This window comes from Rattus norvegicus, chromosome 4, assembly GCF_021556685.1.
Source record: "Rattus norvegicus strain SHRSP/BbbUtx chromosome 4, alternate assembly SHRSP_T2T, whole genome shotgun sequence".
Classification (NCBI taxonomy): Eukaryota; Metazoa; Chordata; class Mammalia; order Rodentia; family Muridae; genus Rattus; species Rattus norvegicus.
In genome coordinates this window covers 171,233,363-171,244,374 of record NC_141537.1, presented here as the reverse complement: position 1 = coordinate 171,244,374, position 11,012 = coordinate 171,233,363, and the positions used below count along the sequence as shown (strand labels likewise).

General features: G+C 45.0%; 1 protein-coding gene across 2 annotated transcripts in view; it reads left to right on the top strand.

Annotated features, from left to right (window-relative positions):
* Positions 1 to 652: 652 nt before the first annotated feature.
* Grin2b (glutamate ionotropic receptor NMDA type subunit 2B) overlaps positions 653 to 11,012 on the top strand; it is a 555,949-nt gene continuing 545,589 nt past the window's right edge. For both annotated transcript variants that reach the window (XR_015685261.1, XM_087655881.1), the window contains exons 1-3: positions 653 to 1,062; positions 4,597 to 4,850; positions 6,577 to 6,664. The gene's annotated coding sequence lies outside the window, so the exon portion shown is untranslated. The remainder of the gene's footprint in view (positions 1,063 to 4,596; positions 4,851 to 6,576; positions 6,665 to 11,012) is intronic.

Below are 11,012 nucleotides of genomic sequence, written 5' to 3'. Positions count from 1 at the left end.
AAGTTAGAGACATTCCTCTGGAGCTAGTGTTGGAGGTAGTTGTGTGCTTCCGGGTACTGGGAATTGAACTCGGGTCTCCTGGAAGAACAAAATTGCTCCTAACCACTGAGCCATCTCTCCAAGCTCTATGTCCACCTTCCTTATTTACCTTTATCGTCTCTCAGGTTAATTTATTTTTTATGAGATTCCATTTCTCAAACCACCTATTCAAAAGGTAATTTCCTAAAGTCATGGGACGTTAGAGTTTTCTGCCTTCCTTTTGGTGGCTGTGGAGGGGGGGAAGGAATATTGTACGTCACTGTGCAGGACAGACCAGCTCTGCAGGGATATCCTCGTGGCTCAGCCTCCCAAATATTAGTATTGCAGCTGCGTGTCCATGCCCATCTGTTTTTCAAGTTTTATAGGCATGCTTATCAAGTTTCCAAGGGGTTCAGCCAGACCTGGGAACCCCAGATTCCCAATACCATCTCAATATTGCAGGTGTCGACAGTTGCCCTACTGAGTCACACACTGGGAGATATTTTGCTTCAGTATGGCCAGAATCCTAATGGCTGAAAGAATCAGAAAACCAAAATTAGGTCAAACCATAAAGATGAGTATACATGGTTGAATAATCTGAGGATATCTCTAGCGTCTCACAATGGCTCAAATCACGTCAGTGTAGTGATTAGTTTGGTCAACCTGACTGAATCTAGGATTGCTTAGGACGCATATCCAGGAGTGGTTATGAGGGCATTTCTGGAGAAGTCTCACATAAGGGGAAAACCACACTTTGAATATGAGTGGCCTCATCCCATGGTGTGATGGTTTGTATATGCTCGTCCCAGGGAGTGGCACTGTTAGAAGGTTGGAAACTCCCTGTTGGAGTAGGTGTGGCCTTGTTGGAGTAGGTGTGTCACTGTGGATGTGGGCTTTAATACACTAGTCCTAGCTTCCTGGAGGTCAGTATTCTGCTAGCAGCTTTCAGATGAAGATGTAGAACTCTCAGCTCCTCCTGCACCATGCCTGCCTGGATGCTGCCATGTTCCTGCCTTGATGGTTATGGACTGAACCTCTGAACCTGTAAGTCAGCCCCAATTAAATGTTGTCTTTAATAAGAGTTGCTTTGGTTATGGTGTCTGTTCACAGTAGTAAAACCCTAACCAAGACAGAAATTGGTACCAGGAGTGCGATTCTAGATTAGGACAAAGAGGGTGGATACACAGTGTGATCCAGTCTCATGCTCCTGCCACCATGCTTTCCCCGCTATGATAGACTGTACCTTCAAGGAACCAAAATAAATCTTTTCTCCCTTAAGTTGCTTTTGGTCAGGTGTGTGGTAAGAGCAAGGAGAAAGTGACTTGAGAGTAGGAAACTAGAAACTGGTTCTAAGGGGTGACGCTATTGCTGTGGTCAGCCTGGTCATGTGGTTTATAGGCCTTTGCAAAGTTTTTGAAAAATTGGAAGGGTGTAGAGCTCCAGGTCTCAGAGCCATGGAATTCTGTAGGCAGAATATAGCGGGCCTTTCTGGTGAGTTCAGAATAGCAGAATGCTGAGAGGAAAGTAGAAAGTGGGGTTCAGCTTACGAGGTTTCAGAGAGGGGCAAGGACTCTGCTGGAAACTGGGTCAGCAGGTATTCATGTTTTCTTCCGTCAGAGAATCCATGTTGTCCATGTTGTAGAAATTTGAGTGAAGCTGAATCAAAAATAATGTATACTAATTTGTTTGGTGGATAGAGATTTCAAGACGGCATAACATTCCTGCTGTGGTATGGTTATGACAGACTCCGTTGGTAATGAGAACTCAAATCAGAAAGAGATGGAGAGATGTGGGGTTTATTAAGGAAGATGGCAAGGGGTTGGTGGCGAGGCATCTGTAATCATTAACGCTTTAAGGAGAAACCTTGTGCTTTGCATTTGGAAAATGGGCAAAGTGCCTTGAAGACAGGATCCTACCCAGCAGGGCCTCCAGAGTCTAGAAATACAAGTTCAGTTGAAAGGAGAGAGACTAAATGGAGACTGCGGCCACAGACGATCAATGCTGGAAGACAAGTGTTCAGGGAAGCATTCTCCTGCTTCAGCCACCAAGGAGAGATGCTGTGCTAATTATTAATACCAACTGGGGATTTTTGCCATGCCTTGGATCATTTAGTTCCCAGATAAAAGACACAAAACCTTTACATTTATAAGAAGCTTAAACAGCACTGGAGCTGGGCAGATACCAAACTTCTATGCTATTTTGTCTACTTCCCTGTCAATAACTCTGAGTCCTAAATTGCCATGTTCTGCCTGGGCCGCCTTTACTCCAATTGGCCAGCCCTCATGGACACATTTTCATGACTCCTCTTCCTTCTTCTCTATCCTCAAGGCCTCTCCATCAGACCCAAAGCCTGGGAATCAAAGCCCCGCCTACCTTTTTTTCTGCCCAACTATAGGTTGTAGGCATCTTTATTTACCAATCAGGGAAAACTCGAGGGACAAGGTTACACAGTGTCACTTAACATCTCTTCATCCCTGGGGACAATCAGGCCTTGGGGGCCATTATTTAACATCACAATACATAGCAACAGATCAAGCCTCAGTAGTGAGAGACCAATACAGCTCTGGTTGAAGCTAGGCTAAGCTTCATCTCAGGCTGGCAACAGAACTTTACATCGTTGCCCATGTAGTGCTGGTTTTGCTGGCATGAAAAATGTAGGCGTTATGGAGTCATGGAGGCTTGCAGCAAGATTTCAAACAGCTGCTGAGACCAGACATTGTGTGTGGGCTAAGGTAGATTTCCTTTCAGGAGGCCCTGAGAGGTTATTGTATGAAGCTGTTCCGGTGAAGCCCGGGTTTTAATGGAGGTTCTAGGATTATGGGATATCACTAAGGAAGGCTTTGGCTTTAAAAGGAGGTTACATGTGTGCGGTAGGCAGTAAGACTGGAGGGCTGGGCTATCTGAGACTGTTAGGGATACTGAAAGCCAGATGCCAAATAGAGAGTCAAAGGATTTGGTGTTTTCTCTGCTGGGTTTTGTCCTTGCTTAAGCATAATCTTTCTTAACCGTACTCATTTCTTCTTTCTACAGTGGGGATATTTATTCTGAAACATTGGGTATAACACATATTTAACTTTTTTTTTTTTTTGGTTCTTTTTTTTTTTTTTTTTTTTTTTTCGGAGCTGGGGACCGAACCCAGGGCCTTGCGCTTCCTAGGCAAGCGCTCTACCACTGAGCTAAATCCCCAGCCCCCATATTTAACTTTTTTGATTTTACCTGGGTCTCCCTTAAGAGATTACCATGCATTTCCAAAAAGACTTTTGAACAACAGAACTATTAAGACATAGAGGACTCTTGAAGATGAACTAGATATGGTTTTCTTTGAGATAGCCATAAGCCTTGTAGGGGACCAGAAGCGGATGGTTCCGGACTAAAACAAATGCCAAGGTGACGAGGGGTAGACTTAGAATAGTTAATCATCACTGTAACTTGACCGGGCTTAGGATTGCCTGGGAGACACATGTGTGGGTGCGAGTGTGAAGCTGTTTTCAGAGGGATTTAAGCCAAGCAGGAGGACCATGCTACATGTGCACAACATGGGCTAATGTGACAGACTGAATAAAAAAAATGATAATAAGGAAAAGGCAAGCTAAGAACATGCATTCATGTCTCTCTGTTTCCTGGCTGTAGACTCATTGTGATCAACAACCTCATGCTCTCCTGGCCACGCCCCAGACCTCCCTTTGAGTTGTTTTTGTTAGGTGTTTTGTGAGGGCCATGAGAAAGTAGCTAATGCAGTCACCACAGGGACCCTGGATACTTCAGATCTCGCTCCTTGATTGAAAAAGGCAGAGGTTCTTGGTCAGTGAAGAGTGAGGACATGGCTGGTCCTGTCTCTGCCTGTGGTTGGGGAAAAGCTTTATTCTAGATATGAGGAAGAAAACAGCCAGAGGTATCTGGAAGAGTCCAAACTGAACCAGGCCGGTAGGCTGAAGCGGGCCACAAGAGGAGACAGACAAAGGGTGGAGGGTGGGTGCTTGGGCAGCAAGAGAGGAAAAGAGAGAAGAGGAGGCCAAGGGAGGAACCAGGAAGTAAGAGCACTACAAGAACCAAGAGGATGCGTAGCCAAAGGAAAAGAAGCTGGAGGAAGGGCAGCCAAACTCGAGGTCTGAGAGGTTTGGCAGGAGGTATGCAGCCAGGATGACTCTGTAACAGGTGAGCTGGGACTGAGGGCAGAGTCTGCTTTGTGTGTTAAATAGAGACCACAGTTAGTCATTTCTCCTGATTTGTTTTAAAGACCTAATACTTAGAAGTTTTTCTCCTGTTCGTGTGTGTGTGTGTGTGTGTGTGTGTGTGTGTGTGTGTGTGTGTGTGTGTGTGTGTGGCTGAGGCAGGTTTTCTCTGTGTAGCCTTGGCTGTCTTGGAACTTACTCTGTAAACCAGGCTAGCCTCGAACTCACAAAGATCCACTTGCCTCTGTCTGGCTCCTGAGTGTTGGGATTAAAGGTGTAGGCCACCACCTCCTGGCTTACCCTCTCTTTTTTAATTAGTATTTTTCTGTGATATATTTTGATCATGTGTCCCCCATCCCCAACTCCTCCTGGTACTCCCCACCCACTTTGTGTTCTTTCTTTTCAGAAAAAGAAAAAGAAAACTCAGAAAAACACGCAACAAAATTCAGAAATCAAAACGAACAAGCAAAAGACCAAGAAGACAAACAAAGCAAGAGACAAACCAACAAATAACAACAACAACAACAAGCCAGGAAGAAAACCATGAAGTCCATTTGTATTAGCCAACTCCTGCAGGGCTGGGGGCTTGGTTGAGTGGGGTTGGACAAGACTTCATTAGAGAAAGCTGATTCTTCCTTTGCTAGCTGGAACCTACTGACTGTAAGTAGCTGCTTTTGAGATCCCATATCCTTGAGGTCACCTATCACCTCTAGGTCTCAGAATCTTTCTACCTACTCTTTTGTGTAGATCCCTGGTCCTTGAGGGGAGGAGTTTGGTGACATTCCCATTCAGGGATGAGTGCTCCAAAGTCTCTCTCTCTCTGCACATCTTCAGGTTATGGGTCTCTGTGCTCATCCTCAGGTACTCAGAAAGGCGCTTCTCTGATGCGGCTTGAGAGAAGCACTGACCTATGGGGCTAGCAGTGCGTCATTAGGGGTCATTTGCTTGCTGTGTTCCTTTAGCAGAACAGTAGTAGTAGGTTTGCTGCTAGGCTCATGGCATATCTAGTTTCTGGTTCTTGGCCACGTTAGCAGTGCCAAGAATTATCTTTTTCCTTCTCAGAAGCTCTAGCAAACCTCTTGTTGACTCTGATACTAATGAAATCACCATGGCCAGGAAACACAGAACATGCTGATTTGCTTGTACTTTGAAGAATGTCCCCTGGTGTAGAAACATGGTGCCGAACATGTGTTGGAAGTCAAGCCACGCCAAATACCTCTCTTAGCACCTTCTATGCTTTAGTCAAAAATCCTCTAAAACCACACACCACATCTAGTTTTCTCATCTCTCTTACTTTATTTCCCTGTGTCAATACCAAATCCGCTCGCCAGAAAGCCCATGGAATGGTAGATTCTATTTAATGGAAATGTTTTTCTAAGGCTTAAGTAATTCCCTTTCAGACACATGTAAATTATAATTAATCATTTGAAAGAGAGGCGAATCTCCTTAACTATCTCCATTGAAAAATCTATCATTATACACCTTTGCATTAAATACAAAGTGAAAATACCAAGTTCCTTATCCAAGAGCAGACTTAACATATGGCTGCAGGTGGGTTCTCACTTTTAAATTGAATTTAATTATAATGATTTGCCTGGGCAATAATTATCCCAGCCGAATGGGACGGGGATAGTACTTTCCACTAAATCCCAGAATCAATCGAGCAATTGCAAGTAGCAGCCTTGAGGGAAGCGGACCCAGGCAAAAGTCTTAGACTTAAAAGTAGCCAAAGCCAAAATGATAAGGCAAATATGTCCTTTTCCCCCTTAGATTTATGTTTTTACAAGCACCCTTAAGCATATTTTAAACAAATAGATAAACAATTAAGACTAATAGTAGGCATTCTCCCCCAGCGGAAGGGACCAAATCCATGGCCTCAATATAGGGTAGGTAAGTGCTCTACCACTAAGCCACATCTCAGCCATAGCAGCAGAGAACTGTAGACCAGAAATGGTGTCACTGCCTGTCTCATTATCTGACATAGTCCGCATGGCCCAGGCCAAAGGACAGTGAGCTATGATAGGAATGTTTTCTTTTTAATTTTTAGCTACATTTAAACTTACCTTTTGCACATGTGTATGTGTGCATGTGTGCTCGTGTGTGTGTATGTGTGTGTGTGTGTGTATGTGTGTGTATACACATGCACATGTGTGCTTGTGGAAGTCAGAGGACGTTTTATGAGAGTTGTGTTTCTCCTTCTAGCATGTGGGTCTCAGCGTTCAAATCTAGGCAGTCAGGCTTGGGGCAGACACCCTTACTTGGTGAGCCATTTTGTCAGCCCCCTGAAAATCGACAGGAAAATTGATGCAAATTAAAAGCATGAGAGTTTTAAGGCTAATTTCTGATCTTCTCCTCATTAGTATCTCTCTCTCGATTTGTTTCTCAGATTTATGAGATCTCCTAAGGCAACAGCCGCACTCCCTGTTTATGAACAGAGGATGTCATTGGATCTGACAGAGAACAGACAAGTATGAGTAAGTCTGCCGTCCTTAGAGTGTGTTCACTGAACCATAGTAGGTCCCTGTCTTCAATGGGATGTAGGCTAAATAGCTCCCAGGTTATTGTTGTCTGGCTACTGAGCAATGGTGAAATTTGGCCTGCTCCCCTCCCCCCATTAATCTCCTTGCATAATGTCCCGTGATCCAACCATCTGGTCCCTCTGCTCCATTCTTTTCTGTCCCATTTCCTTACCCCACACTCTCAGCTGCCATGGGTCTCCCATTGTGGGGTCTCACCTCTCTACTCAACCTCCCCATTCTTTCTCTCCCAGCTTCTATTCCTCTACCCCCACCCCATCATCATAACTGCTCTGAGACCTTGGCAAATGGAACCAAACTGAACAATGCTAATGACTGCAGTGGAAACAGCTGGTTCCTCTGAGCCGACAGGAAATAGTACGGGTGAGGGAAGACACTGGAAAGGAAGAGCTTAAACAGCAAATCGTCCACCTTCCTTGGCCTCCATCTAAAGCTTCCCTTCTTTTATCTCTCGTGTTTACCAAAAACTGTAGCTAAGGGCCAGGCATCATGGCACACGCCTATGATTACAGTCTGGAAGATTACAGCTCAAGGCCAACCTGGATAACAGAGCAACACTCTATCTCAAAAAAAAAAAAATGTGGAAACAGAAGGAAAGATAAATAGATGAGAGATGGGTATATCCTAAAACTATGGGTTCTCAATCTGTAGGTGGTGTTTCCTTTGGGAGTCAATGACCCTTTCACCGGGGTCATGTTAGACCCATTGGAAATACAGATATTTATATTGTGATTCATAACTGTAGCAGAATAACAGTTGTGAGGTAGCAACAAAAACGACTTTATGATTGTGGGTCACCATAACACGTGGAACTAACTGTACTAAAGGGTCACAGCATTGGGAAGGCTGAGGACCACTGCGACAGCTGTCTCTAGAGTGGAAAGTGTTTGGTGTTAGACTTCCACTTGTAGTGTGTAGGTTTTTAAAGGGTAGGTAAAGGGGAAATGCATATGAATCCAAATATCAAGTTGCTTGGGACATTGCTAGCATTTTGTTCTTTATCATTGTTGGGTAGGGCCAGCCTTGGAGCAGCACAAGTGCCACCATCACAAGATCAGCTGTGTCTGCTTGCCTAAGATCATCGTAGCCTGATTGGTTGACAGCTGCTATTATTTCCTAGAAGAGGGGCTTGGGGATCATCTATCCCCTCTGCTGAGACATTTTATCCAATTCTGTCCTAATTGCATGTGTTCTGGGGGGAAGGACAAAGCTGGGGGGGAGGTCAGTTAAGAGAGGTCCCATCTATGGATTTACGGGGAAGCCATCATTTATGACAGTTTGGGTGCAGACTTTCCAGGTTAGGGATCCAGCCATGGTCCTGTCAGCAGTCCCTCATTCGTGCTCTGGAAGTAGGCCCAATACATCTATAGCTTTCTCAGGGTGAGTTTTGGTTTGTTTGGACCTTAGAAGGATGGGTTAGGCATTATTTGCTCTCCTCAAGGGAAGACATTTTAGCAATAATCAGGCAATTGGAGAAACAGTCTGCGGTCATTTTTTCTCTTTCTGATCCTCTCCTGTAAACGTTTTGCAGAGTATGTTAATTGGGTCCCATATTGGAAATAGGCAATATGTTTAAGATAGGGAAGCTGGAGGAGAGCTTATTAAAGAGATTCTTCACAAGGTTGTGGGAAGTGCGGCCGCAAGCTGTAACAGAAGGTCCAGGAGCCCGGGCAGGGCCAACGAGGAGTGATGATGGATTTGTAAACCATAATAAAAGGTCTGGGAGCCAGGGCAGGACTGGTGAGGGAGACAGTGGTGCAGAAAAGGTGTCTTCAGCAGCCATTGGGACCAACCGTAGAGTGATACAGACTCTCCTGCTCCCCATCTCCCACTGGGCCTTCCTCTTGGTTAGCCCAACCGGAAGCTGGCTAGCTCAACAGGAAGCTGGTCAAGAGAGCTCACGGATACAGCTTTGTAAATTCCCCTCATCAGGGGAGAGGTGAGATTGGAGAAGTGTGAGAGAGGATCCAGATGGGACCACAGATGAGCTGTGGACATGTAGGCACATCCTTCCTGAGAGGTGGGCCAGCAGGAAATACAGAGAAGGGGAACTAACCCTTTACACAAAATTACCAGGGTAGCCTCTTAGGAGCGAGAAGCCTGTCCATAGAAATAATAGATTTTCGGTCTTCGTCTTCGACTTGAATGTCAACGGGAGGCGTTTGTGTACCAGTGGGTACCAAAATCTCTAAAACATGTGCTACTATTATTAGGTCCATCTAAAAATACCGCGTTGCGAAAGGGAAGGCCTAACTATATCGGTGCTTACATGTTTTATGTGTCAGTGCTGAGTAATTTTAGTAAAGGATCATAAGTAATTCTGATTTAATAAAGAGGCTAAGAGAACAGCTATTGTTTTCAGGTCTCTGTCCCTTTGCTTGCAGAAATAGTTCCCTGAGTTTCCATTCGCACCCTTTCCAGTCTCAGCCCTGAGACTGTGGGCGGCCAGTGATTCAGCTTGGCCCCAGTGTGTACTCTGTCCTCTGGGCCTCGGGCAAACACACAGAGATGAGCGTGTGGGGAGTGTCAGGACTGCCAATATGGGGCCTGGTCTGATAGGAGCGCTAGGACAGGAAGTGTGGATGGTCCTTTCTGCCTCCAGTAGACACTGGCCACGGGGACAGTGTGAAGGAGAACAGAAGCTGGGTATGGGGAGAGGCCAGGCTCTGGCAACAGCAACTGTGAGTCCTTGAGTCTGTTCCACAAACCAGGGTAAGGCCTTCTACCCAACCCGCTAGTTCCTTTTTTTTTTTTTTTTTTTTTTTGGAGCTGGGGACCCGCTAGTTCCCTTTTACTCAAGCACTTTTAAGTCTGGTTTTCTGTTACTGGGAGCCTAAAGTTTCTTAAGTGCATACAAAATACTGTCACTGAATTATCCATGTGAGCCCTTTCCTCCAAGGTAAAACAGAAAAAGAGACCCCCATCACTTTCATTAAATTATGTTTTTCCCCTTAATAGAAATACCTTACCACAGCAGCCAGCAGCCTGCCAGCAAGTTGGTGATTTTAGCAGAACTTAGACAGCCCTTCCTTTAGAGTTGAAACTTGCCCTTTACTTGTTTCTATGACTGAAGGTGCTACACATTCATTGAAGTGAAAAGATGCTCTGCTCCCAACAGTTCTTTGAACCCTGCCCTCAGAGGAGAGATTTAAGACCCGATTCTTGGACTGTGGGATGGCTGGGGCTAGAAACTTACCTAGCATTTGTGAGGCCCCAGGTTCAACCCCTGGGACGGGGGAAAATGCACATGGTATAAGACATGATTTTTTTTTTTTTTTTTTTTTTTTTTTAGCAATGGACAAAAAGCGTAAGGGTAAGTTAGCTTTGTTCTGTCCCTGTACTGGCACAGGATTTGGCTGTAAATTCAGAGATGCGTTTCAGTTCTGGTTCCTGCTTTCTAGGCTCTGAGGCTTCTGTAAGATGGGTGCAGTAAGACTATCTGCATCACCGAGTTGTGTAATTCAAAAGATCATTTCAGCTAAGTTAGCATAGTATTTGTAAGTAAGTCTTCAGTAAACATTAGCTTGAGAGAGGAAATAGAACACACACATTAGAACTGATTGATTGATTGATTGATTGATATTGGGAATGGGTCTCAGTCTTCAATTCAGCCTTCCTGAAACCACATTAACTCAGGCTGGCCTTGACCTCATGGAAATCTTCCTGCCTCAGCCTCGCACGTCTTGGGACTATAAAAGCAAGCTACCATGCCTAGCCTAGGAGATTTTACAGAAGTAAGTTGTCTTCCCCTAATCAACTTCCCTCAAAGCCCTTTACACACAAGGCTTACAGTAGCTACCGAGTTCCTTGTCAGCCAGCTGAAAAATGACTGTAGATCACTTTGCATCTCAGAGAACCCACAGTGTGAGCACAGCGGTGGGCTTGGGGTCTGACATGAACCCTGTGCTTACATTGTCATGCTTGCTGCCCTTCGAGAAAAATCATAATCAGGAAGCCAGTACTAAAAATAGCACCGAGTCTCATTTCTCTCTCAGAGCTATTGCCCGGCCCTGTTGTTTTCCAAGGATGTTTATTTACTCAATCCACAACAGCAAATCTTTCCTCTCATGAGCCTGACGGCCACAGGTCAGACTTCACAGTGACACTCTACGCAGAGCAAAATCTCTGTTACTGGTGGAGCCACTATTTCTCCTTCAGGATCTTGGTGGAAGTGGAGGTTCACACGAGAGTTCAGTGAACAATTTCCATGTGGAAAACTGAGAGGACTGAGGCAGAGCCTTCGCATCAACCCCAGAGCTTTTCTGCCTCAGAGGAGGAGAAATTA